We start from the raw sequence: 25,539 nt of genomic DNA, 5'->3' as shown, positions 1-25,539 counted from the left end.
GGGACCAAGTGACTTTATTTTTTAAATTTTAAAATAAATTTTATTTATTTATTTATTGGCTGCATCGGGTCTTCGTTGCTGCGCGCGGGCTTTCTCTAGTTGCAGCGAGGGGGGGCTACTCTTCGTTGCGCTGCACAGGCTTCTCGTTGCAGTGGCTTCTTTTGTTGCAGAGCACGGGCTCTAGGCGCACGGGCTCAGCGGTCGTGGCTCACGGGCTCCAGAGCGCAGGCTCAGTAGTTGTAGCGCACGGGCTTAGTTGCTCCGCGGCATGTGAGATCTTCCCGGACCAGAGCTCGAACCCCTGTCCCCTGCATTGGCAGGGGGACTCTTAACCACTGCGCCATCAGGGAAGCCCCCAAGTGATTTTAATCAGGCAATATTTTTAGGGTCAGGCTGAGCCAAGGAGACTGTCCCCAATACTAAAATCTCTTGCGTCTACTGTCGTTTCATGTTTTCAGCAAACATTTTGCCAAAAAGTAACTTTCTCTTCCTGAGGTAGAATTCTGTTTCATTGCCACCATCCATCCACCCATGTATTTGTTTAAGAAAATAATATACAAAACACTTATTTAGTAGCAAGTACCTGTGTGAGGTGCTGCACATTCAAAGACTGATAGGAAAGAAATACTGTCCTCACGGAAAACTTACCCTCTCTATTTCCACAAGAAAATGTGTTACACATGGAGAAAAATAAATATTAGCAAGGGGCCCTTTATTTAAAATTTACAGTTACTATATTTTAAAACAACTCCTAGTAGCTTTCGGTATGATGAACAAGGAAAAAACATATTATTCATACACTACACACATATACACACACACACACACACATATATATATATATATATATATATATATATATATATATATCCTCCTCCAAAGGCTAAATGTCTTAAATGGCCACATCTCTATAATCCAGGATATAAATTAGATCCAGTGATTACTCCTATTTAAACCTTCTATTTCAGTCAGAAGGGTGCTAGTTAAGTGTCCTTGTGATTTAGAAGGTTAAAAGCTGGCCCTGCAAGCACTCAGAGTGTTTTTGTTTTAAGTACAGCTTACATCCATTATCCTACCCAGTCAGTCACAGAGAAGGTGCTTATTGCCACATTGTCATTGGTTGCCCCTGCTTTGTCCTGGAATATTCTAGCCGAGATCAAATTCTTAATCACAGCATTGGTAGATACTGTGTTATGAGATATAACACCTACATAGAATACTACTTATCAGATGTTTTTTAAAAAAGAAAAATAATCATGTTAGTTTGTTAATGTACATTCTTATCAGTTACCAACTCTGGAAAAAATAAAATCTAGTTCTTGCTTTTTTTTTTTAAACAGGCCAAATAAATTAACATAATTCTTCAGTTCTTATAATTGCTGACTGCCAAATGTATCAGAGCAGTCTATAAGGAGATTACTTCATATTCAAAGGAAGCAATACAGAGGCAGTAAGGCTTAGAGAAATTGGAGCCACACAGAGGGAGGAGCAAAGCCTACCTATGCTTCTTACACATCGTATCTTTAAGCTTTTGTTTCCTTTTTATTTCAAAATGAGTGTAATAATATCAATTCTACAAGCTTGAGAAAATATTAAACAAGGTAACCATGTAAAAAAACCCTTGAACAGTACAAGTAGCAAAGATTCAACAAATGCCATATGCCTTCTCCTTTTTGGAACAAAATAATTATAGTTAATTAGAATATCGTTACAATTTTAAGGAAATTAAGTAGGCCATTAAGGACCAATGGAACTATATATATATATAATTAGCTTAAGGTCAAACTAATTTATTTGTTTTTTTTCTTCATCTATGGCTTTGTTTTCCTCCTTAAAAATGCTCCTGATTGTGAATCCATGTTTTTCTTCATATAATTAACTGTTGTTCTTCACATAGCTATAATTCATATAAAGGTACAATACTGTAAATTGTTTAGGCTTTACTTTTTTGCTACTTTATGGATACACTGGCAACAGAATACAAAAACATGCTTCTTAGTGAAGTGTAAAAAGGAAAGTAAATATTTGAGTCAATCCATATAATTTCCCCTTATTTCTAAAGAAAGTGGGACATTTGGTTAGATTTATCCTTTTCAGAGTTCATCATAGACTAACTTTATGTAAAAAAAATATTCAAGTCTACCCTTTCCATCCATCCAATCCACCCATCCAGAAGTGAAATGGTACAATTTGTAAAACATAGATGTGATTAACACATTCTCTTTAATCCTTAAAAATACTGGAATTTTGGAGATAAAAGGTTTAAAAATCCACATTAATTTTTAGGAAGAAAGAAATAGGCTGCTATTTAAGATGAATTACTGAAAGATACAAATAACTTCTGATACAAACATTCTATTCATCAATTTCTGCCCACTTTAGTGCTTTAGTACACTTAAACCATAAATTATTACAATCCATATTCTAATTTAGAATTCTTCCAACATCTTCTCAAACATGTTTATAGAAGGTATTTTCAAAACAAACATCACTTCAGTCATCAGTTTATAATATACCTTTATGTTTATATTAGCTCAATTTCTACTTCAGTTTTCCTCCCTTGATGTCACTTTCCATTTCTGGGTCTCTAGTTTCTCAGACATAAAGTAATAGGATCAGGAATACCACCCCAGATTCTCTTCCACCTCTAATGTTCTGGAATTTTATACCCAATATTTTTGCTTAATTTGCATGTTTTATATCACCAAAAACCTTCAAAATCATCATTTAACCTACAATGAAGCACAGCTTTTAAAAACAGATAGTCAAAAGTAATAATTTTAATAAATACACATTTGCTGCAGTAACAGCTTATATTTGCATAAGACTTGGTTGACAATTATATTCCTAGTATAAATTAATTTCTAATTTATGCATTACTTCAATATTATTTTCTTTATGCAAAGTAAGATTAAGTCCATCATCATCATCTCCTAAGTAAAAAAGCTGAGCTTAAGTTGTTATTTAATTTCTAAGTCATGTATTCAATGTTATGTTCTTTATACAAAGGAGAATTTCAGCCCATACATCATATACTCTTAAGTAGGGAGTATAAACTCACTTTCATTTTACAAATTGGATTTTCTTTTTTTTTCAAACACAAGTGTATTTCAGTTGTAGATATATTTCTCAATTTCAACGTTTGATTAAAAGAGAATGTGAGCTGGAAACACTATGTGCTCAAGGAATTTTAGAACATTCAGTCCTTCATTTTAATTTATTTTGGAAATATGTTTATCTGGATTTATATAGGATATTGGGACTCCTACATGGAGTTTGGAAATGGAAACTAATAGGCTTCTGTACATGTGTATGCGTATTGTATACTGCAAAATTATTTATAATCTGGTTGGAAAAATTGTTCTCATACTTTCTTTTACTTTATTACTTGGATTTCTGACTGCTCATAAAAAAACATAGCTGTTTAATAACCATGAAAACTATATATTGCAGATTTTATTAGATTCAAAGATATTGGTACTATCCATTTTGAAAAATTTTTAATGAGTTTTATATACATATTTACATATATAAGTCATTTCAAATAACAACAAATAGGGGTAAAATTTTAAATAGATCTTCAGATTACAGTAAAATGAATTCAAGAAACTGTTGTCTGATAGTGAGTTATATGCTTAGGGAAATGCTGTTTGGAGTATTCAGAAGCAGTAGCGAACAAAAGGGAAAAGTGTGATAAATTGTTACAAATATTTTTTAAAAAAATCTCAACGATATCATAAAAAGCACAGTTTTATTATCTTTATAACAGATGGAAGAGATTGACTATAAAGCATTTGTAGTCTTTACATGTGGAATTATAATATTAGTATGGATCTGCATGTACATTTAAATTATGTTGTTTAAATACGATTGATTTTATTCCAAAGTTTTCATTTGAAAAAACAGATATGTTACCAAATGGCAAAGGCCTACATTTCTTTTCAGGTCTTTTCTCTTTTCTTAAATTATCTGCATTTTTTAGATAGCAAGGCCACTGTAACATGCAGGTATAATGAAACATCCTGTGTATTATATTAAAAATTATATGACTAAGACAATTAATTTTGCAATCTATCAATACTTAGTTGTTCCAGAGTGCACCGGAGAGATGATTTTTTTTAATGAGTTTTCTTATGTAGGAATGTAGTCTAAGTACGTTGGGCAGTAGCTTGGGGATATATCATTCTTTCTAGTAGGAAACACTGGCTGACAGTGAGGGTAGAGAACACAAGTATGGGAATGGTTTTACTCTTCATGCACAAGAGGAAGAGTAAATAAAATATGCTTGAGCGCACAGTGGTGTGCTAGTTTTATAATTTTGTCCATCACAGGAAAAATTCTCTTATTGTTAAATCTTAATACTTTAATATTTTCCTTTAATTCATTCAGTATTCTATACTTGAGTATACAAAGGGAACCTGAGTGGTCATTAAATCTCTGTAATTAAATACAAATTTTATAGAGTGTTCATTATTTATACTGCCTTGCATTCTCAAATAAATGTGAATTGTTATTATATTATTGTACTACTACAATTCACTACTAAACACAAAGATGTCTGTACATTAAAAAATATAATTCTCCAGCACTGCAATCTAAATGTAGGATTATCAATTTATTATTTACTTGAAATCTAAAATTTCATTTTTTCAATAAATCCCCATCAATGTGAAGGGTATTAGTAAAATCCAATAGTTAAAATCCCTTGTGTGTGTTCGATAATTTAGCTAAGTCTTATTATGTAGATAAACTATAAATTATACACAGAAGAGTAAACAGTTGTGCATATGATCTATAGTAGGATGGCAAAACTGAAGATATTCAAAGGCACAAATTAAAGGCCACTGAACCAAGTATATATCTACAGTATCCTGTGGTCTGTATATGGACAAGTACACATTGTTAAAGGTGTAAATGAAGAATAAAGATCATTCCTCTCTCACTAGGGAAGCCAAGGTCTTTTTATTCTTGTTTTTTTAAAAAAATATTTAAGGATAGCAGCCATACTTCAATTATCTTGTAATTTATGTCTACAATAATAAGGACGAGGGCTTACAAAGCATTGACAAGCTGATTACTCAGATAACAAATTCAACAATTTTCCTTACTCATAGGATCATCAATGAATGGTCACAGACTATTAGATATTATTATATTTTTCTTTTTTCTCAGAAGAAAAGTATGCAATCTTCCCATTATATTTAGAAGCTAGAATCCCGCTAGCCAGAGTCTTTGAATCCACTCAGTAATATATGAAATCAGACATCCATTCAACAAACGTAACAATTTAAGTATCAGCTATATTTCAGGCACTATCATATGTGCAGAGGAAACAAATAGAAACAATATATACCTCCAATTCTTCAGTATTCTTAGTTTAGAAGGGACACATGCCTATGCACTGCACTATTTTATATAACTCCTATTAGAGTTATAGGAACAATGCATTGTGAAATCAAAGAGGAGAAAGCTACTTCATTATTTCTGTCTGGAGATCTCCAGAAGTATTTCATATGTGTATGTCACATTAAAAATATGAGTTTACCAGAGGGAGGGAGAGTATTTGGTCATTTCATTCAGAGAAGAAAACTTGTGTAATGACAAGCGTTGTGAGAAGTTCCTGCATACATCCCTTCACATATACATTCAACACATCTTTTTTTAATAACTCCTTTCTGAAAAGCATTCTGCTAGCAATGGGGAAAACACTAAAATACAGATGCTCATCCTTCCCTCCTGGTGCTGACAATCTGGTGGAAAAGACAGACATTGCATAATTGTGATTTTTTTTGTTTGTTTCTTTTAAGGGAAAGTAGAGTATAGAAGGGGCTTCCGAATGCAGGGTATTTTCATTAAGGGAAAGGAAATTTGGTGAGAGAGAAGTGTGTCCAAATGGTAAAAGGTCTCATAAAGTATGTTCTCTGCACTGTATTCTGCTGTCAGTGGAGAGAAGTTTTTCATCAAAGAGTGACACAACTAATGGGATATTAGAAAGGTATCACTGACAGCATTAAGCAGGAAAATAAATCAAGGAGAGTCTAAAAATTATGGAAAACAGGGAGTGTGCCACAAAATTCCACATGAGAGATAAGGACAGCCTGAGTAAATTTACCTACAGAGGTGAGGAAGAGGAGAGGGAGGGAAAATTGGAAAAATATTTCTGAGATACAATAAAAAATTATAGATTCCCAAATATAAGGAGTTAGGGAAGTCCCAATTTGAGAGACTGTTCCACAAATTTTACTTATAAGACTTAGGGCAGTAGTGGATGTGAAGAATTAAATAACATATAGGTTCTAGAAGGCAACAATTCAGGTAGTGATAGATGAGTACATTTTGGAACAGGAGAAATCCTGAGTTGGGGTGGGAGTGAGGACAGACAAATGAAGAGATGCAGTAAACTCTGAACAATATAAGTTTAAAGCCGGGGAGAGAGCTCTGTGCCAGAGAAAAAGACTTGAGTATCATCAAAATATTTACTATAGAGCAGTGGTTCTCATATTTTCTACCCATTAGAATCATCTAAGTCATTAAAAAAAAAAATTGATGCCTGTTTCACATCCCCAGGGATTCTGATTTAAGTGATTTGGGGTGCAGGCTGGACATTAGGATTTAGAAAAACTCCCCAGGTGACTCTAATGTGCAGCCACGTTGAAAACCTCTGCTTTGGAAGGACATATATACGTGAGGTCTCTTAATGTTAAGAGGCTGGATTCTGAAGTCAAACAGAACAGTATTTGAGTTGAAGCTCTCCCAGTTATCCATGAAACTTTGCACATGAAAGTCACAGATTCTTTATCTGCAAGACAGTGGTAATATTGTCATCTCAATGATTTGTAGGATTATGCACAAAAATAGTATAAAGGTGCTTCTCACAATGCTGAATGAGCATCTATAAATATCATGGACAAGTATCATCATCAATTATTATTAATACCACATAATCTCATTCTCCATTTTGTAAAGTCTTGGGAGTGAAGGAGATCACGGAGGGAGAATATGCAGAATCTGAAGGGAAAAGTTCTAGGGGCAGAATCTGGGGAAAATGCAGCACTTAAGGGACTGGTGGAGGAGAAGGAAGCAGCAAAGGAAGAGGCAGAATGGTCAAATGTATGGGGGGGGATCTAGAAGAGATGGTGTCTTGAAATTTGTTAGATAAATTTCAAATGTCACAGAAATTTGAATTAGGATAAAGTCTGAAGCGTGGCCATTGATTTGGCATATTTTAAATCTATGGGTTCTAAATGTGATCAGATTAGGGCTGTACGAATCTACCATTGGTGGAGGGGCGAAGAATCAGAGACAGCCACAGGAAGACAAGAGAAGGATACTATTTCAAGAAGTTTAATTTTTAAGAGGAGGGCAGAGGATAACTTGAGAAAAAAGGATTATGAAAACTGTGAAGGACTCTTTGTTTTCCTAGAGTGGGAATAATTATAAAAATAAGTAAAGGAGCCAGGGAATGGAAAGGTTGAAGATATGCAAAAGGGGAAAATGGGTGAGTTCTGACCCCAATGAGAACAGTTGTCTCAGAAGAGAAGAAACAGATACTTTTCTGAGACAAGAGTGTGTGAGCAGGTGTTACACAAAATTGGAGAAGAGAAGAGGAAAGCAGAGAGAGAGAACCCCACTGATGCTGTGGGGCTGAAGCTACTCTATGCTAGAACTTGAATTTACAGAAGGTGGAGATCACTTACATTAACTGCCATGAGGTTCAATGTCTAGTACCCTGACTCATAGAGATTGGTATTTAATATGCATGTGATGAGGTGAACTATGACTTTTTCACACTTATTCTGGGAGAGTTAGCAATGGAAGGCAAGAATGTCAAAGCAAAACAAGGATCCAATGGGAAGATCCTGTGAAAGCAGGAGCATCACAGTGGTGCATAGTTTCCAGGCTTCTTTTTTTTTTTTTTTTTTTTTTTTTGTGGTAGGCGGGCCTCTCACTGTTGTGGGCTCTCCCTTTGTGGAGCACAGGCTCCGGACGCGCAGGCTCAGCAGCCGTGGCTCACGGGCCCAGCCGCTCCGCGGCATGTGGGATCTTCCCGGACCGGGGCACGAACCCGTGTCCCCTGCATCGGCAGGCGGATTCTCAACCACTGCGCCACCAGGGAAGCCCACCAGGGAAGCCCACCAGGGAAGCCCACCAGGGAAGCCCACCAGGCTAGCCCACCAGGCTTCTTTATGTTATCTCTTTTAAATTCTTTCAGGAAGAGTGAAAGAACTTAATGGAGAAACAATGAAAGTGAAAGAAAGAAAGATGAAAGAAAGTGTCAGGTAGGGATCTAATGTACGGCATGGTGTTTATAGTTAATAACATGGTATTATATATTTGACACTTGCTAAGAGAGTGAACCTTAAATGTTCTCACCACAAAGAAGAAATGGTAATTATGTCACATGATGAAGGTGTTAACTAATGCTATGGTGGTAATCATTTTGCATTTATATAAGTTTATCAAATCACCATTTTGTCACCTTAAACTTATACAATGTTATATAACAATTGTATCTCAATTAAAAATCCATAAAGTGGGGGCTTCCCTGGTGGCACAGTGGTTGAGAATCTGCCTGCCAATGCAGGGGACACGGGTTCGAGCCCTGGTCTGGGAAGATCCCACATGCCGTGGAGCAACTAGGCCTGTGAGCCACAACTACTGAGCCTGCGCTTCTGGAGCCCGTGCTCCGCAACAAGAAAGGCCGCGATAATGAGAGGCCCACACACCGTGATGAAGAGTGGCCACCGCTTGCGGCAACTAGAGAAAGCCCTCGCACAGAAACGAAGACCCAACACAGCCAAAAATAAATAAATATTTTTTTAAAAAAATCCATAAAGTGCCTGGACTGCAGAAGGATAGGCAAAGCTGTGCAGTTCTATGACAAAAACATTTCTTTGCCGCTCTGGCAGTAGCAACTGAGGCAAAATAAAGAATATATGCACTAGTATATTAGCTATAACTACAGCTCTAGGAAAAACAAAAAAAAATCACAAACAAGAAAATTATTTTCTGATATTTTCCCTTACCTCTGCTCAAGCTCTCATTCCAGGATACCACTTTAAAAATAGTTTTTAATATACCCCCAAATCTCACAATGATCAGAATTAAAGTGATCAATTAATTTGTCTAGTCAGAATATTATTCTTATAAACGAATAAAATCAGGCTCTTCTTTCTACACTCTTGCACTTACTAACCTGAATTCAATTTGGCGGAAAAAACCCTGCAATCAACAGCATCTGGCAAAAGAGAATGACTGAGTCAAACCAATGTATTACTCTCCTGAAAAAACAATTTACTCAGCTCATGCCCTTTGCATGGTACATGAATAGCCTTATCTTTGTGTAATGTACAAAGGGCAGTACATTTCAGGATGCTTTTTCTTTTCACTTTTATGGCGCATAGTTGATTAACAATGTTGTGTTAGTTTCAGGTGTACAGCAAAGTGATTCAGTTATACATATACATGCATCTATTCTTTTTCAAATTATTTTCCCATTTAGGTTATTACAGAATATTGTGCAGTGGTCCCTGTGCTATACAGTAGGTCCTTGTTGGTTATCTATTTTAAATATAGCAGTGTACTCAGGATGCTTTTTAAGTATGATAGATCATCAGCCATGAAGAAGAGTTATCCATATCCAAGTTGGACCTGCCTAGAAAATTTACTGGTAATAGAATAGGAGGGTGAATTAAAGCAGTATTATATTAGAAGGTGAATCATCACACTAAGGAAAGAAAACATAAAAGGAGAGGATAGGACTGTTGCTTTTTTTTTTTCCCAGCACTGAGAGCAATCAGTGTTCTCACCATCACTACAGTAAGACCCTTCCTTGTACACATCCTGCCCCCCAAGGAGTCAGCAAAGGAGCAGATGCTCCATAATCTTCAATTCACGATATCCGCATACATTTGTGTCACTGGAGTAATCCCATTTGATCATTTAGTCTTTGATCTAGCAATTTGCATGTGCAGGTGGCTAAGACATTGCCTTATTGGCCACTTTGTATCAGCCCCAGCACAAAGTCCTCCTGGGGTTTCACATCTACTTCACTGCATCCAGTTATGCAGTGATTTCATTCCAAAATCTCCATCATACCTCAGCAGCTGTCGTATCCAGAAGCACAATGCTCATTGTTAAGGGTTTTTTTCCTCCCTCTATTAAATGTCCTTGTTTAGTACAGTACATACCACAGACCAGATGCATTGTATGTATGTTCATTTTCCATAAAATTTCTTTTGGCTTATCACATTTCTCTTATTATTAATAGGCATAGAAACTATTCTGTGGGGCTGCGTTAAAATTAATATTTTAAAGGGCACTGAGACACCACATTGGAGGGATAAATATTTTTCTAAGGGATGAAAGTATCCAACCATAAATGAACTTAATAAATATTTATCAATGTAATTTTTTAATACGGTAAAATACACATAACATAAAACTTACCATTTTTACCTTTTAAAGTATACAACTCAGTGCATTCACATTGTTGTACAACCATCACTACTATCCACTTCCAGAACGTTCTCATCATCCTAAACTGAAAGTCTATACTCATTAAACAGTAACTCCTGTTCCTTTCTACTCCAGCCCCAATAACAACTATTTTACTCAATGTCTCTATGAATTTGACTGTTCTAGGTACCTCATATATGTGAAATCATACAGTATTTATTTATTTTTTGTCTGACTTACACCGATTAAGATAATGTTTTCAAGGCTCACCCATGTTGCACCATGTATCAGAATTTCATTCCTTTTTAAGGCTGAATAATCTTCACTTGTAGGTATATATCACATTTTGATGATCCCTTTATGTGTTGAATGAATTTGGTTTCTAATCTTTGGGGAATTATGAATAATGTTAGTATGAACATGGGAGTAAAAATATCTATTCCAGTCTCTCTTTTCAATTCTTCTGGGTATATACCTAAAAGTGGAGTTGCTGGATCATATGGTAACTCTGTTTAGTTTTTTTAGGAACCACCATACTATTTTTCACAGTGGCTGCGTCATTTTACATTCCCACCGTCAATGCACAGCAGTTGTTGTGTTTCCACATCCTTACCAACACTTGATATTTTCATTTTTCTAGCTTTCTTTTTCTTTTTTTAATAACAGCCACCTAATCAGTATTAATATAAAATTAAATTTGAAAATGAGTGAGTGAATTTCCGTCCTCATCTGAAGAAATCTAAATCTTAAGTGATAGAATTGTTACCTCTGCCTCAATCCTATTTCTTATATGCCTTTGTCTTAAAAGGAGATGTTTGCTATACTGCCACCTCAGGCAAGCAAGTTTTGGGAGAATATATAAGGAATTCACCAAAGATAAACTTTAATACTCCCTTTGGTTTCTTTGGTGCTTCATCTCATCATTATCTTCTTGGTCAAGTTGAGATTATCTGTTTCTTTCCACAAAGCGGCAAAATTATCCTCACCAACACAATCATAAAAATAATCCAACACAATGGCAGTTTTCCATTGAAAAGCAAATGTTACCAGCATATCCTATAGGATTCATTCATCCATTCATTCATTCATTTGTTCCAGATTTTACTGTGAGTTTATTCTCCCCAACACTGTGGAATAGAAGTTTCTGTGATGATAGAGGTATTCTACATCTGCCCTATCCAATATGTTAGCCACTAGCTATATGTGGCTATTGACTATGTAAAATGTGACTACTTCCACTGAAACTTAAAATAATTAAACTTTAATTAGTATAATTAAACTTGGAGTTCCTCTGTCTACATTTAAGGTCATCAATAGGCACAAACAGCTAGTGGTTAGCGTGTTAGTGCACGTTTAGATGGATACACTTGAGAAATTCCTTATCATCTTTCTCCTAGTTAGTCAAAGTCTGGTCGTTAAAACACATAAATATTGCTTGTAATAAAGGGTAGTACAAGTAAGTGCTAAGACCTACTGAAACACAAATGAAAGAGAGACACGTTTCCTGGGGGGAAATTAGGAAATACTTCAAAAAGAGAGGTAATAATTATGTTACATTGTGAAGGATGATTATGACCTCACTAGACAGAGAAGGAAAAGTATATTTTAAGTAGATAGAAAGACAAAGGCAATGAGTTGGAAACAAAATGGTGTGTTGAGGGATAGTGAAGTGTGTGGTGTATTAAAAGAGACACTATGCCTAGGGAGAAGTGAGAGAAATGGAAAAAAGTTAGAAGAGTAATCCAGAATCTGAGTGTGAAGGGCGATATACTGAATACTTCAGACTTGAATCATATAAAGAGTCAATAAAAATAATGAATAAGTAAGGGTACATCATGAATTTGTTCATTTCCTAAAATAGTTCCTTTCCTTGATCAGAGTAATGATAAAGAGCATTAATTGAAAGGAATTGAAATTAATGGCCCGTGTGTAATTATTTTTTTGACGTAGAGGTTTTAAGAAAAAATTTACCTTTCTTCAGGGAAGCTTATAAATAGAAGATTCTCTCATTGGCTAAAGCAGGCTATTTCCTAAACTCTTTTAAATTACTACCAAATACTTAAGTAATCTAAGACTTGTTTAGCACAAACCATGTTTGTTTGGTATTCTGTTGTTCACTGCAGAATAAATAGCAAATTATTACAGAAACTGCCTGTGACAGTATATAAGCAGGTGGAGTTGTTTTACAATCTTCTTAGTTCCTGACTCCAGAGTAAAGTCCAATATAATATGTACAGTGCACTAAAACAATTTCCTTTCTAAAATTTTTTGATTGGATTAATATTTTAGAGTACTTATTCAAGGGCTACAACATTGATCAGAAACTCTTTCTGGGACTGATCCAGTGGGTAAAGACTCTGCACTCTCAATGCAGGGGGCCCGGGTTCGATCCCTGGTTGGGGAACTAGATCCCACATGCCACAACTAAAGATCCTGTGTGTGACAACAATGGCCTAGCACAGCCAAAATAAATAAATATTTTTTTTAATTAAAAAAAAAAAAAGAAGCTCTTGTCTGTTGTGCTAAAATGTTCTGCCTCCAGGTTTTAATCCACCTGGCAAATGGTCAATCATGCTTCACCCCTAGAGTGCGCCATGATTCTTCCTTTGATCTATTGAAGTACATTTCTAAGGTACCTTTGCTAGAGTCCTATAAACAAGGAAAGTGTGTCTTTGGTATATTCATTAATATTCTCTATAAAGAACTAAAACTAAAGTAAATGATTATAGGCATAGCTAAGGGTTCATTACACATGAACAATTCCCATACCTTTCAAAGAGATTATACAGTTTGTCATAAAAGGCATTAGTCTTTAATTATGGCTGAATATAAATCTATTTTGGTTGAAATCTTAATTAATGCTTTTCATTCTGGTTCATTAACATTTTGATGATTCAGTAAGATGACAGGACACATACCAACCTGGCAGAAATGACCAGAAAAACGTGTCTCAAATGAGGACAGTTGCCAGGTAGTCTTATAATCCATCCACATATGGAACATTTGTATATGACTGTCACATTTCTTAGCATAGGAAGACTAAAATCAACTGCAGATCAATCAAAGACCTGAATATAAAAAGCAAAATTTTAAAACTTTTAGGAAAAATGTTTATGATTTCACAATAGGGAATGGTTTCTAAAACAAGATGTAAAAAGGAGAAGCCATAAAGAAAAAAGATAAGATACAGCCTATGGAAAAATGTTTGCAATGCACATACCAAAAATGAATTAGAATATAGAACATATAAAGGATTTCTAATAAATCTATAGGAAAAAGACAAATGCCTCAGTAGAAAAATGCATAAAATATATGTTTTAGCAATTTACCATAGAGGAAAGATGCTCACTGCACATATAATCAGAAAAGACATATTAAAACCATTCAAATGATAAAACTGGGAAACATGACAATATTAAATGTTGACAAGGATAGATAGAATGGTAGATCACACAAATGCACTTGCAAACTGTAAATGCTGCAGGTACTGTGCAGGATTTGGGCAACATCTGAATAAAGGAAAGAAGTAAAACCCACATAATCAAGCAGTTGTACTAATAGTCATATGCTTAAGAAGTATTGAGTATTGGCACTGTAATATATGTCCTCCAAAAAAAATCATCTCTACAGTGTCTATTATAGTGGGAAATTAGAAATGCCTATTAATGAGACAGGGAAAAGTAAACTGTAGTGGGTTTGTAAAAAGGAATACTATACAGCAATGAAAATTAATGAAGTAGATCTTTCTGTACCAACTTCAATAAATCACATAAAATAATATTTCCAAGGATGCATATAGTATGTTACAATTTATATAAATATTTAGTTAATTAATACAATACTACATATGATTGAAGGGTGTACATATACTTAGTAAAATCAAGAAGAAATGCATGGGAATCATAATTGCAAATTTACAATGCTGGTTACCTCAGAGGTAGATACAATCTGGAAAAGTACATAGAGAGGTTCAATTTTATTTTTAATATGTACTTACTTAATCTGGGTGGTAATTCACAAATATTTGTTTCACTGTTTTCTCTGTTTTTGCCAAATGAACATGACATATTAATAAAAAGTCAGAGTCATTTAAAAACTCCAAGAACTCTGCACAGCAGCACTTCAACTCTAAAGGTTATCTTTCAAAATTCTGCTCTTGAGAAGTGTGCCTTCCTGATGCAGGCCTCTTTAATTTCAGTAAGAATGAATTACATGATTTAACTGACTGTACTCTGTAATCAAATCTTTCTTTGAAGCACAGCAATCCAGGAAGCCATGCTCACAGCTCTCATTAAGATCTAAGAAGCTATGCTGATGGTTCCTCCCCAACTGCCAAATTAATCTCCATATTACCTGGCTGAGCTGAGGAATAAGCATTGTGATAAACCCCAAGTGCCTGGTTACACCTGAAATGCTTGCTGAAATGTGGATTCCAGAATCCCACTCCCATATGTTCAATTTAGTGGGGGAGGGGAGTCCAGGGAGTGGTATTTTAAGTGTTATTTTTGTTGATTTGGAGGTCTTCTTGGTTTAGTGGACAAAGTTTGAGAAATACTGCCTCGAGGAATTCAGTCTCATGGTGGAAATGAAATAAGCAAATGCAGTGGAATTTTGGAGATATTATTAAGAAAGGATTAGAAAGAGACATATTTAAATCTATTTGCTCGACATGAAAGTCTTCACAGAAGAGGTGACAACTATTTTGTGTTTTCATAAATCACCCAAGGATCAAGAAAGTGAGAAACATTCTGGGCAGAAGTTCCAACATAAACAAAAGCAGAGAGTAATGACATATCCTGAGTACTTGAGAAAATGCAAGTCGATTTTCACAGCCAATGATAAGGCTGGAGGCTGAAAAGAGAGGAATTCTGGGTCCAGATGATAGAATACCTTAACTAACGTGATAAAGAGTTTGGACTTCATTGTTTGTGCTCTAGAAAGATGACTCTGCAGGCATAATACACATGAATTCAAGTGGGGCAAGAATGGAGGTGAGGTGATAGCTTAGAAGGCTGATCCTAGGAAGCATGAGTAGGATTTGAGGGCAGGTCTGTCTGTGGGAAGAAGAGGTTGGGTTCAAGAAAAAGAAAATCATCAGTACATATTGTTTTTTCACTGCTTGAATGTAGTGGATATGACAGAGGGATGTCTCAAAGATGAATTTGTCTGGGTGCATGATGTGTTATTGATGAATTGGAAATCCAAGTAGAAGAGCAAGTTTGACAGGAAGGATAAATTTCAGAGGTGTGTAAAAACTATGAGGATTGGAATAGACAGAGAAATTTCATGGCAGAGGAGGAACATGAACCTTCTTACAAGTTAACAGGGTTTGGCCAGGAGAAGGGGAGGCTCTTCCAGATCAGAGAAGCCATGTGTACAGAAAGGTGAAAGTGGAGGTGTATAATTGTCAATCTGAAAATAACTTGATGGATTCTTCCTAGACTGCTTGGCCATATCTGTCCACATTTCAAGGCAAATGATGAAGGCCCCATTTCACCCCTCTTCTCTGACCTCAAAAGATGATGATACAGTTGGGGTGGGGGGTAGAGGTGGAGTTTTCTTACTAAAGAAGTTATGGCTATGACATCCTTGGAAAGTTACTGTTTATAGAAGATTGGTCTCGGGGAAATGCAAAGAGTGGTTTGGACAAGAAAAAGATATTTAAGAGGTTCAGAAATAATGGCTTCTGAAACAAAATTCAAAAAATAATAACTTTTTATTTAAATATGAGGGAAAAATAAGTCCATGACATGCAGGAAAAGCATGTACTATATCATGAAAAAGAGCTTGCTTCCAATGGTGAATCTCCCCCTTATTTGCTCAATGGTTATGTACATTTTGCTGAACCTCTCTGAGATTCAGTCTCTTTATAAGTTAAAGAAATCTAATAGTCTATTTCAAAAGGGTGATGTGAGGATTGAATGAAATATCTATTGCAACTAGGGTGTCTAACACTGTGTCTACAGTTTTCCCCAGTTACTATTCTAGGGCCTTTATTTCCTATGGAATTAGGACAATTGGCTGGTCCATATAGCACTAATATATTTTAGGTGTAAACATGAATGCATCAACAATATTACTGCTCACTCAACTCAGGAGCAAGTTTAGAGAGATAAATGATAATGTAACCAGGTCATAATTCTAGCCTACTATATGCTATTATGTTTTTGTTTCTGAACTCACAGATCTCAGAGAAAGAGAAAAATCTGTTGAGTTTTCTGGATGATAAGGAGGAGCTCATTCTCTAGTGGATTGGATGGAAGCCCACCTCAAGTTACATTTCAAATGGGGCATTGCACCTGCTCATTTATCAAGCTGCCAAGGGCTGGCTTTGCTGTCTTGCTTTTTTCTTTTAAAATTCACATCCTTGCAGTATCTTAAGTTACTCAGCCTCATAATGTAAGTAACATATTAAACCTTGCTTAAATAAAAATATCTCCTAATGTATCAAGTATAGATAATGCCAAAAGGTGTGATCTCACAGCTGAGTATAACATTAGTTTCCAAATGTTGCATGCAAGTGCATAGCTTCCCTTTCATTTCTGATCAATGTTATTTGTATTTGACCTGAATCTTATAATTTAAAATAAAAGAACTATATAGACCAACATAATTCTCTTTGGGGAGATATTAGGATATTTTTCTTTATTTTGTACAGTACAGGGTAAGAGAAAGTCAGCTTTAAACCTACAGGACTCTCTGGGCAGCTGTGAGTCTCTCCCCCCAACCCCACACTCAGCACAGGTGCTGGATCACTGGAAATCACTAACCCTTTGCAGGATACAGCCTAGATGATAACACTGGTTCAAGGACAAGGGAAGGGAAGGGAAGTAAAAGGAAGTAAGTGGGAAAATAGAGCAAACGTGATTAACAGCTGTTTTCTGAAGCAAGCCTCCATCAGGGATCTGCAGCTGTGTCATTGTGCTTCGGTTCTGCAGATTATACAAGGGTAAATTGGAAGACTCATGGAGCAAAAAGATATGTGGAGAAAGGTTAAAGGAAGTCCAAAATCCATGGCAATGATATGCCCTACCTCCGGACTTACTCCTCAGTTTCACCCTTTCCCTTTCTTATGGGAAGAAGCTAGATGCCTAAGAAACAAAGTCCTCCTACTAACTAGATATTCGTTCTGGGTTGCTGCTATTGATGATTTTGGTATTTCTTCTGTTTTGGGAGAGGAAGGAAAGGGGTTGATGGAACACCAGTGGATCCTTTAATAAACCCCTTTAATAAACTCAACATGCTGTATGCCTTCCAAAACGCTTTCAAAAGAACTACATGTACCTCCTCAAGATAAAGAGGAGATACCGGGATATGGGTGAAAAACGAAGTCTCAAAATACTCGGTGCTAGGAGCATCCAATTTGGGTCTGAAAGCCTAGCTGCCAGGCTTCCAGTTGGCTGCCTAATAAATGGGTGGATTCTCACAGTATTTTGTTTAGTTTTACACCCTAGTTGCCAAACAACCACAATGAAGGGCACAAATGTAATGAAATATTTTTGTCTTATGCCATGTGCTCCGGGGAGTATATTTCCTCTGAAAGATCACCTTCAAGCAACCAACATCCCCATGTGGACCATTCCTTAGGGTCCTTAATCTATGCTCCTTCCTCCAAGTGCTCAGCGAGGGTCGGCAATCCACCTTGAATTAAACAATCTCCCACCACTATTTGGAAATACACAAACCATCTCTTCAAAGCCCTTCGTAACACACAGCCTGGTACAATCACTTAAAAAGAAACAGGACAGATGACCCAGAGGAATTTACAAGGTCAGGGCACTCCCCGGTGGGGTCGTGAAAGGGTGGGAGGTGCTGGGGTCAGGGTTAAATGACACTGCCAAATGAAGCCCCCCTGCCCTGCCACCTCCTTCCTTCATCTCTAGAAGGAGTCTCCAGTGAGCTCCCGCGTCTGGAAGCCTGCCCCTTCCGTGCCGCAGAGAGGTTAGGACGCGCATTTCAAAGCCGCATCTAAAGCAGCCCACTTAAAAGAGCCAGGAAAAGCCTGGCCGATGACCAGAATTGGCCCAAATCTCTTGCTGCCGTTCTCTTCTTGCAGCCTCATTAGCGTTTCCCTTCTTTCCTCTTCGCCCTCTTTCCCCTGAGGGTACAAGTCCTCTCGGAAGCTTGGGGTGCACCGTAGGGATTTTCGGTTGGCGGCTGCAGCTCTGACCCGGGGCTGGAATGAGATGCTTTAGCATTCTGTCTGCCTTTCCCACCTGTGGCCCCCGGAAGGATAGATAACCCGGGACCTCTGCGGCCAGGCGTGCGCGTCCAGCTCCGGCCCCTCGGGGACCTTGTGGCGCGTGGCTGCTGGGCGCAACCTCCGCAGCGCCGTAACCCCCTGCGGAACGGCAGCCGGCTTGCCACGCTGAGCTCCCTCTCCACCCGCCCGCAGAGCTCTGCCCGCCTCTTCCCATTGTGTCCGCAGTGCTGCGGGGCTGAGCCATGCGCCCGCCGCATCCGCGCCAACCCCCGAGCTGCAGGCGGGAGGAGACCGGGAGAGAAGAGGGGGCAGGGAGAAGGACCGAGAAGGGAACTAGAAGGGCACAGCGTTTCATCAGTAATGCAGAGGCACCTGGACCTCCCTGCAATACGTTTTACAGTTAAACGCCACCAATTAGAGCGCTTCCTGGCACGTCCCCACGCGTGTGGTTTTTGTGTGTGAAAGATGGGACGCACCTTGTTCATTCATCTATCTGCGCTTCACCCTCTTGTCTCCCTCAGAAAAAGTTCCCCCTCTCTTAGCTTTAAGCCTCCATCTCCTCCACATCAGCACTCCATTTCCAGGCAAAAACTGGAGATTGAAAACACAGGTCTTGAAAGACCCCACTACATATCACGAAGAGTTTACCAAAATTCACCTAGTAATGCTGATTTTCAAAGCCCCCATTCTCATCCTTCTTCTTGGAAAATGCTTTCAAAGTTTGGGAGCTCAAATGGCCTTGGACCTGGTGGTTTCTGCACCCCAGACCCCAATCATGAACCGCGGTGCGGTCAGAGACACCGAGATTACGCGGCAAAGTTGCCCAGCACCAACCCAGCAGGCCGCTGATGCTAGGTCCATCCTAAGAGGCAGCTCTTCTGTATGTCCCTGGGAAGCCCAAATGCGCGACGTAACCTCCCCCAACAAGGATTAACTCAACCACACACAACAGACACAAATCCCGGAAACTTCTTTGTGAAGCAGGCTCAAACCCACTCTGAAGGGACATTCAGCACAACTTGCAAGGAAATAAATAAACATCTCACCCCTACAGGGAAACTTGTTGAATCCCGCCGAGCGAAAGCCTGCAATTTCCGATTTAGCCTGAAGGTTTACCCCCAAACATCCCGGTGCACCAGTCACAATTTCTGGACAAACTGCGGAGTGCTTTCCGCACCCATTCTGCACTCCAGTCACCACCTCTATGAAACCGAGCGTGTGCATCTAGACAATTCGAAAGCCGGCTGTCACTACCTTTGCCATCATTTGGGAGACTTACCCTTTGATAAGACTGTTTTCAGCAATCTAGCGGCTCCGCGGTGCAGGCACAGCCCTCCAACTTTGCTCTGCACGGAGACCTTCCGAGTCAACCAAGCCAAAGCTGTCCGTGACTTACAAATATAAGAGTGGGAAATAGGGAGAGAGTGAGGTCGGGTTTCTTCTCAGTATCAGCACCCTGGAAGAATCCAGTCGTTCTTCAGTAGAAGATTCTTTCAACCCCGTTATCTGTATTACTATTAATGAGCAGAGCAGAGGGTATTGCATGCAAATAGGTCCAAGTGCGCGCGCTTCTATTGGTGGCTGCGGAGGCCCCTGGGTCCTACTGCTCTGGTGCTAAACTACGCAGCAACACTACCCACGCAGCTCTGGAGGCGCAGAGGGGAAAATGGATTTAATTGACTCGTTACCTCTGGCATTGTAATGCCTGCTGCGATGTTTAACGGAGGAAAAAAACCCCTCACATTTAAACTCATGTCATGTGATCTATCATTTCATATTTGCTTTTAATTGCCTGTGTGGAGTGGCTTTGAACATACAAAGGCTTTTTGAAAGAACATTTTCTGGGGAAAATCCACACAGATACATTTGGCAGGAAAACCCTCTTTTTTTTCTGTTATGCATTATTCGGATGTAAATCCAGGAAATATTTAAATAGTCAGATACTTCTGCCTTTCACTTAAATAAAATAGCATCTAATTTTATTCTTGAAAGTGCATGGCTACTTAAAATAAACAGGTGAAAATGGCAGAAGCTAAAATATGAATGTTAAGATATTTGGGATATATTTTTTAAAGACTACTGAAGAAAATGCCATTCATGATGATGCCATGGGCATCTTTTTTATTTTGCAAAATAGGAAATTTAGAAATATTTTATTAATGAGTATTGACACAAAAATATAAATCAGCATAAAGATATTGATGTCACAATATGTCAAGCATTCACTATTAATTGCCACATTTTCTTTTTACAGTTTCTCTCTTTGCAAGCCCATTAGTGATGCAAATTGGCACAAGGAGATTTAAAGTGAGGCAGGCCTGTGGTGACTGGCAATTTTGAAATATTGTAATGTTGTGCAAAAAACCCTCCAGTACATCATCATTAAAGGTAGTTATCTTAAAAATTAGAATATTAATAGCTGAATCTTAATATATATAAATTTAAAGCCCTTAAGCATGCTTTTCCCTGACCTTTAATTTTGCGGAAGGCAAGAAATCCTGCCTGAAATGACACAGACTCTCCACCAAGTTCCATCTAAGATATTTGCTGATATTACAACTTAGGAAATAACATAATTTTATTGAGTTTTAGATGTAAATAGTAATGTAAATTTAATTACAAAATTATGTCTGTAATTTACAGCTCAATGCTGTTAGAAAGTGATACACTGAATAAGGTAAGTAGCAACCAACTCATAAATTCACCAGCCATGTGTAAAGTAAATAAATGAAAACACAAAATGCAAAAATACAACAGAATTGAAATCTTATTCCAAACACATGTATAGCATATGAATTTATGTAGTGTGTGCTACGATCCTTCTTCATTTCCATAACTCCTTCCCCTTGTAGCCTCTTCCCTTCCCCCATCAGTAACCCTTGACAACAGAAGTGTTACTTCAAGTCCAGGTTGCTTTTGCTGCTTTCCAGACCTACCTTACAGATTACATCCTTGCAGGGAACAGAATTAACTCTTACAGGACTGAGATGTAAAAGAAGAGTTTCCTTCAGTGGTTAGAAAATCCAGCATTCTTAGATGTATTTCCAAAGTTTTCATCAAACACATGTATTCGAAACATCTGTGACCACTAATTCAGAGTGAAAAGACATGATCAATTGGCATTACATCAGAGTCAATTTGCTGCATTTCCCCATTACTATTATGCCTCTGGAATAGTCTTTTGAAATGACATTTTACACAGTTATTACAATCACTTTAGCCCAGGTTAAGAAATTTTCAATTTACAATAGAGTTAACATAAAAATATCAAGATACTATTGTATTCAGTATAAGAGTTTAAAGGACTCATTATCTGTAAAAGAAAAAAAGGCTGTTATTTGGTTTAGTAAGGAAAGCACAATGACCATGCAAAGTTGAATGGAGATGACTGATAGTCAATTCTTTTTTAAAAACAAGTATATTATTGGTCTTTCAAGTTCTTGCTACAAGTGGACTTGAAAAAATAATCGTTTGCAGTCTCAGTGCAAATTGAAAGTTCTGCATTTAATGAATATTTTTTTTAGAACTGAGAAAATATGTGTTTTATGCAGGCAGAGTTTGTACAAAATTAATGCAGTTTATCTATGACTATAATTTAATAGAGAAGTTGAACAGTGGACAAATATTATAGTGCATAAAAGAAAATAAATAAATAAAAACAAGCCTGTTAACATATTTAGCATAAAATTGATCAATTTTCACTTTCTGCATAAAAGGCTGAAGCAAATATACAGCAAGGTAACGAGAATCATAAATTCAACTTATGAGTTTTTCAGGAAAAAATATATTCTACACCTCTTCAATGAATTACTGGTATTTATCCCAGTTATTATTGTATGTTATGAAATATATATGATTGCATATAATATATATTTATAAATATTGAAAATATTTTACCTTATTGGATACTAGGGTAATAATTGTTTTAAACAATAATATTGATGTCACAAGAGTTTTCATCCTCAGATATGTAGGAATATCCTTGATCTATTCTTTACTATCTGAAGTATTGTTGGATCCCTCTTTTTGCTGGTGCAGTTTTCAAGGACAATATATGCTTGTCAGAAACTGATTTCCATTATGCCCTTGGATCATGATGACAATACCTTATTGTGGCTAATGTGAACATCTATAAAACTTGGAAAGCAAAACACACCTGGCATACTCCTGTATTCCATTACTATAATCAGCTTACTTTCTAAATTTAAATAGGTAAACATGTAATAGTATACCATTAGGTAAAATTTAATGAGCTCTAATGACATTCAGCTACTAGTCAAGCTATTTTTAAAAATTCTTTGTGTCTAATAATTTTGAAATATGTATAGGTTAAAAAATTCCAAAGCCATAGACAATAATTCACTTGTCTACTTTAAATAGAACATTCATTCGTGTTTGATTTCTGACAGATGAAAAGGAATATTAGCAGACATATAAATTATACTTTGAAAGTAGAAATATAAAAGTAAGAATGTGGTTAAATGGGCATTTTTTTGGGTGTAAATCAGCAACATGTATACTAATTGCTAATTAGAATGCTATGATATATTAAATAATTGTTCTAAAATGCCTTCTAAATAATGTAGAAAGTTGCAAGAGGTTATGTTTACATATGCAGTTTATATACTAATTTGGACTAATTGCTAAATCAGGTAAAGAAAGTACAACTCAAAAGTTAAAAATAAATCTGTATAAGATAGTAAACTTGAGAAGAAATAAGGAACTTAAAAAAGGTGAACTAAATTTGATACTTAGTAGAAGAGATGAGAACTTCATGGTACCATAATTTTGGTAAGACAATCACCATGAATGGAATGTTCGTAATATGTAGAATTCTAATAAAAATTGACAAGAAAAAGAGGCATGGAGGAGGATAGTTTACCCTATATCAAACAGGATTATAAAGCAAGTAAGATAAAAGTTGACAATAAAAATGTGGAAGTGAAATACTTTGGCAAAAGATGAAAGCACAAACAAAAAAACAAAAGGGAAATTGGGTAAGAATCTGTTATAGTACCTTGAGATTAGATAAAATGTTAATAAACATTGTTTTTATTCAAGTACTAAATTCTTAGGCATATTGTTACCTATTTTCCTACAAAATCTGTGAATAAAATCTTCGAATATTTTTGCAAAAAATGACAAAAAATGTAAACTTACCCCAAATGCTTATAAACTATCAGATAATTTTTAGTTACAGAAAACAAACAAATGAATATGGATGTAGATACCTAAAACACCACTTCTACATATTGGGGGATAAACATCCAATTTTCTGTATGTTTGTTATAGCAAGGCTAATAGTCAGATGTGGTTTGCCCTTCAAAAGATAATTTAGAGGGAACTCTGTACTAATCAAAATCTAACATATTTAAAAGCCACTCATTTAGTCTGTTTTAAGGACTCCTTTAGGACTTGCATAATAAAAGAATTTTAACCATGTTCTATTTATATACCATAGTTCTTAGGCTGTGAAATTCAGTTAAATTGTAATGTTATTTGTTTTTGTCCTAGACCAACCTCTGCCTGTACAAAAGCTTATATTAAAGTTAAGGGTCACTTGCTCATTTAGTGAATACTAAGTCTACTTTCATATGGCATTATGTTGGATGCATAAAAATAGATAAAGCTACAATAGAAATTAAGAGCAAACATTTTTATTTAAAAGGAAAAGGAAATGAATACAATAGCAAGATCCTCTAAGAAGGAAGGGATTGCAAAATATATATTTTAGTGTTAAATAATAGTAAATATAGTACTCTTGTGTTTCCTATGCTGGGAGGTTAATAACAGAAAGTCTCCTTGCAAATAAGGTTCTGTTCCTTTCTTCACTACTTTTAAAATACCTTCCCGTGTCTTATCTCCCAGAAAGGAGCATTTTTCTTCAGCAATGTTCAAATGTAGATAATCAATGTGTACCTAGTTTAGAGCAAAGAATCAAATTTTAGTGGTTTTCAGTCGAAGTATCTGTGCAATACTTAGGCCCAACAAATCAGTTTTCTCACTTTTTGGTTTCTTTTCTTCATGTAGTAAATACATCTTAATCTTCAACTGTATGATCCACTTGTTAAATAATAGTTGCTCTATATTACATAGGTAGGTAAGTAGAGAGGGAGAGAGAGAGAGGTGATGATGGGTAAAGAGCAATAGAGAAATAATTGAGAAAGTAGATTAAGAGCAGATTTGGACTCTGGAATTGGTGATGGAAAATGGCTGTGACATTTTGGTAATATAATTGCATCCAGTAAGTTTAAAAAAAGTACTAAATATTCATACAATGTTTGTTTTAAACACAGAGCTCTAAAAATGGAACGTGGGTTTTAAAGGGCTGGAGATCCTAGTAATTCAGTTCTGACAGCCAAGCAAATTAATAACAAAATAAAAAATAGAATAAAACAAAATTTTAAAAATAAAGATTGGTTCAGATTGAAAGAATAGTTTTGGAAAGGCTAAAAGCTAGAAGTAAAGCTTGGAGAATCAAAGTAGAGCAGCCATACTCTTATTTCCTGAGAGATATAGTACAAAGTTAACAGGTACGTAAAAATTGGGAGCTACTTAGATCCTAAGTTTGCTTTTACTCTATTCATTGAGGTAAAACAATTCCAAATTTGAAGAGATATAATACTCATGATTAAGAAGAGATTAAACATATTAAAAGTCATTGATATGTGTGTATTGTAATCATGGGTGACATTTTTTCTTTTTCTGTTTTTTGTTTGCTTAACATTCCATAAGGCACATATATTAATTTTGTTGTTAAAGAAATAAATTAAAAAGGAAATATGAACATTAAATCAAATAATAAAACACATATTTCAGTTTTATTTCCTATTATCTTAGGAAGGTCACTAGCCTTTTGGACCTCAGATCACTGCTCT

The 25,539-nt window shown here is 36.3% G+C and overlaps 1 protein-coding gene across 3 annotated transcripts in view; it reads right to left on the bottom strand.

The window, feature by feature from the left end:
• Positions 1–20,286, bottom strand: part of ROBO1 (roundabout guidance receptor 1) — a 1,123,100-nt gene extending 1,102,814 nt beyond the window's left edge. The window contains exon 1 of one of the 3 annotated variants that reach the window (XM_067034889.1): positions 19,941–20,286. The gene's annotated coding sequence lies outside the window, so the exon portion shown is untranslated. The remainder of the gene's footprint in view (positions 1–19,940) is intronic. The other 2 variants (XM_067034895.1, XM_067034892.1) reach the window with 2 other exon arrangements.
• Positions 20,287–25,539: the final 5,253 nt, after the last annotated feature.

This window comes from Kogia breviceps, chromosome 5, assembly GCF_026419965.1.
Source record: "Kogia breviceps isolate mKogBre1 chromosome 5, mKogBre1 haplotype 1, whole genome shotgun sequence".
Lineage (NCBI taxonomy): Eukaryota > Metazoa > Chordata > Mammalia > Artiodactyla > Physeteridae > Kogia > Kogia breviceps.
This window is presented reverse-complemented; position numbering and strand designations above follow the sequence as displayed.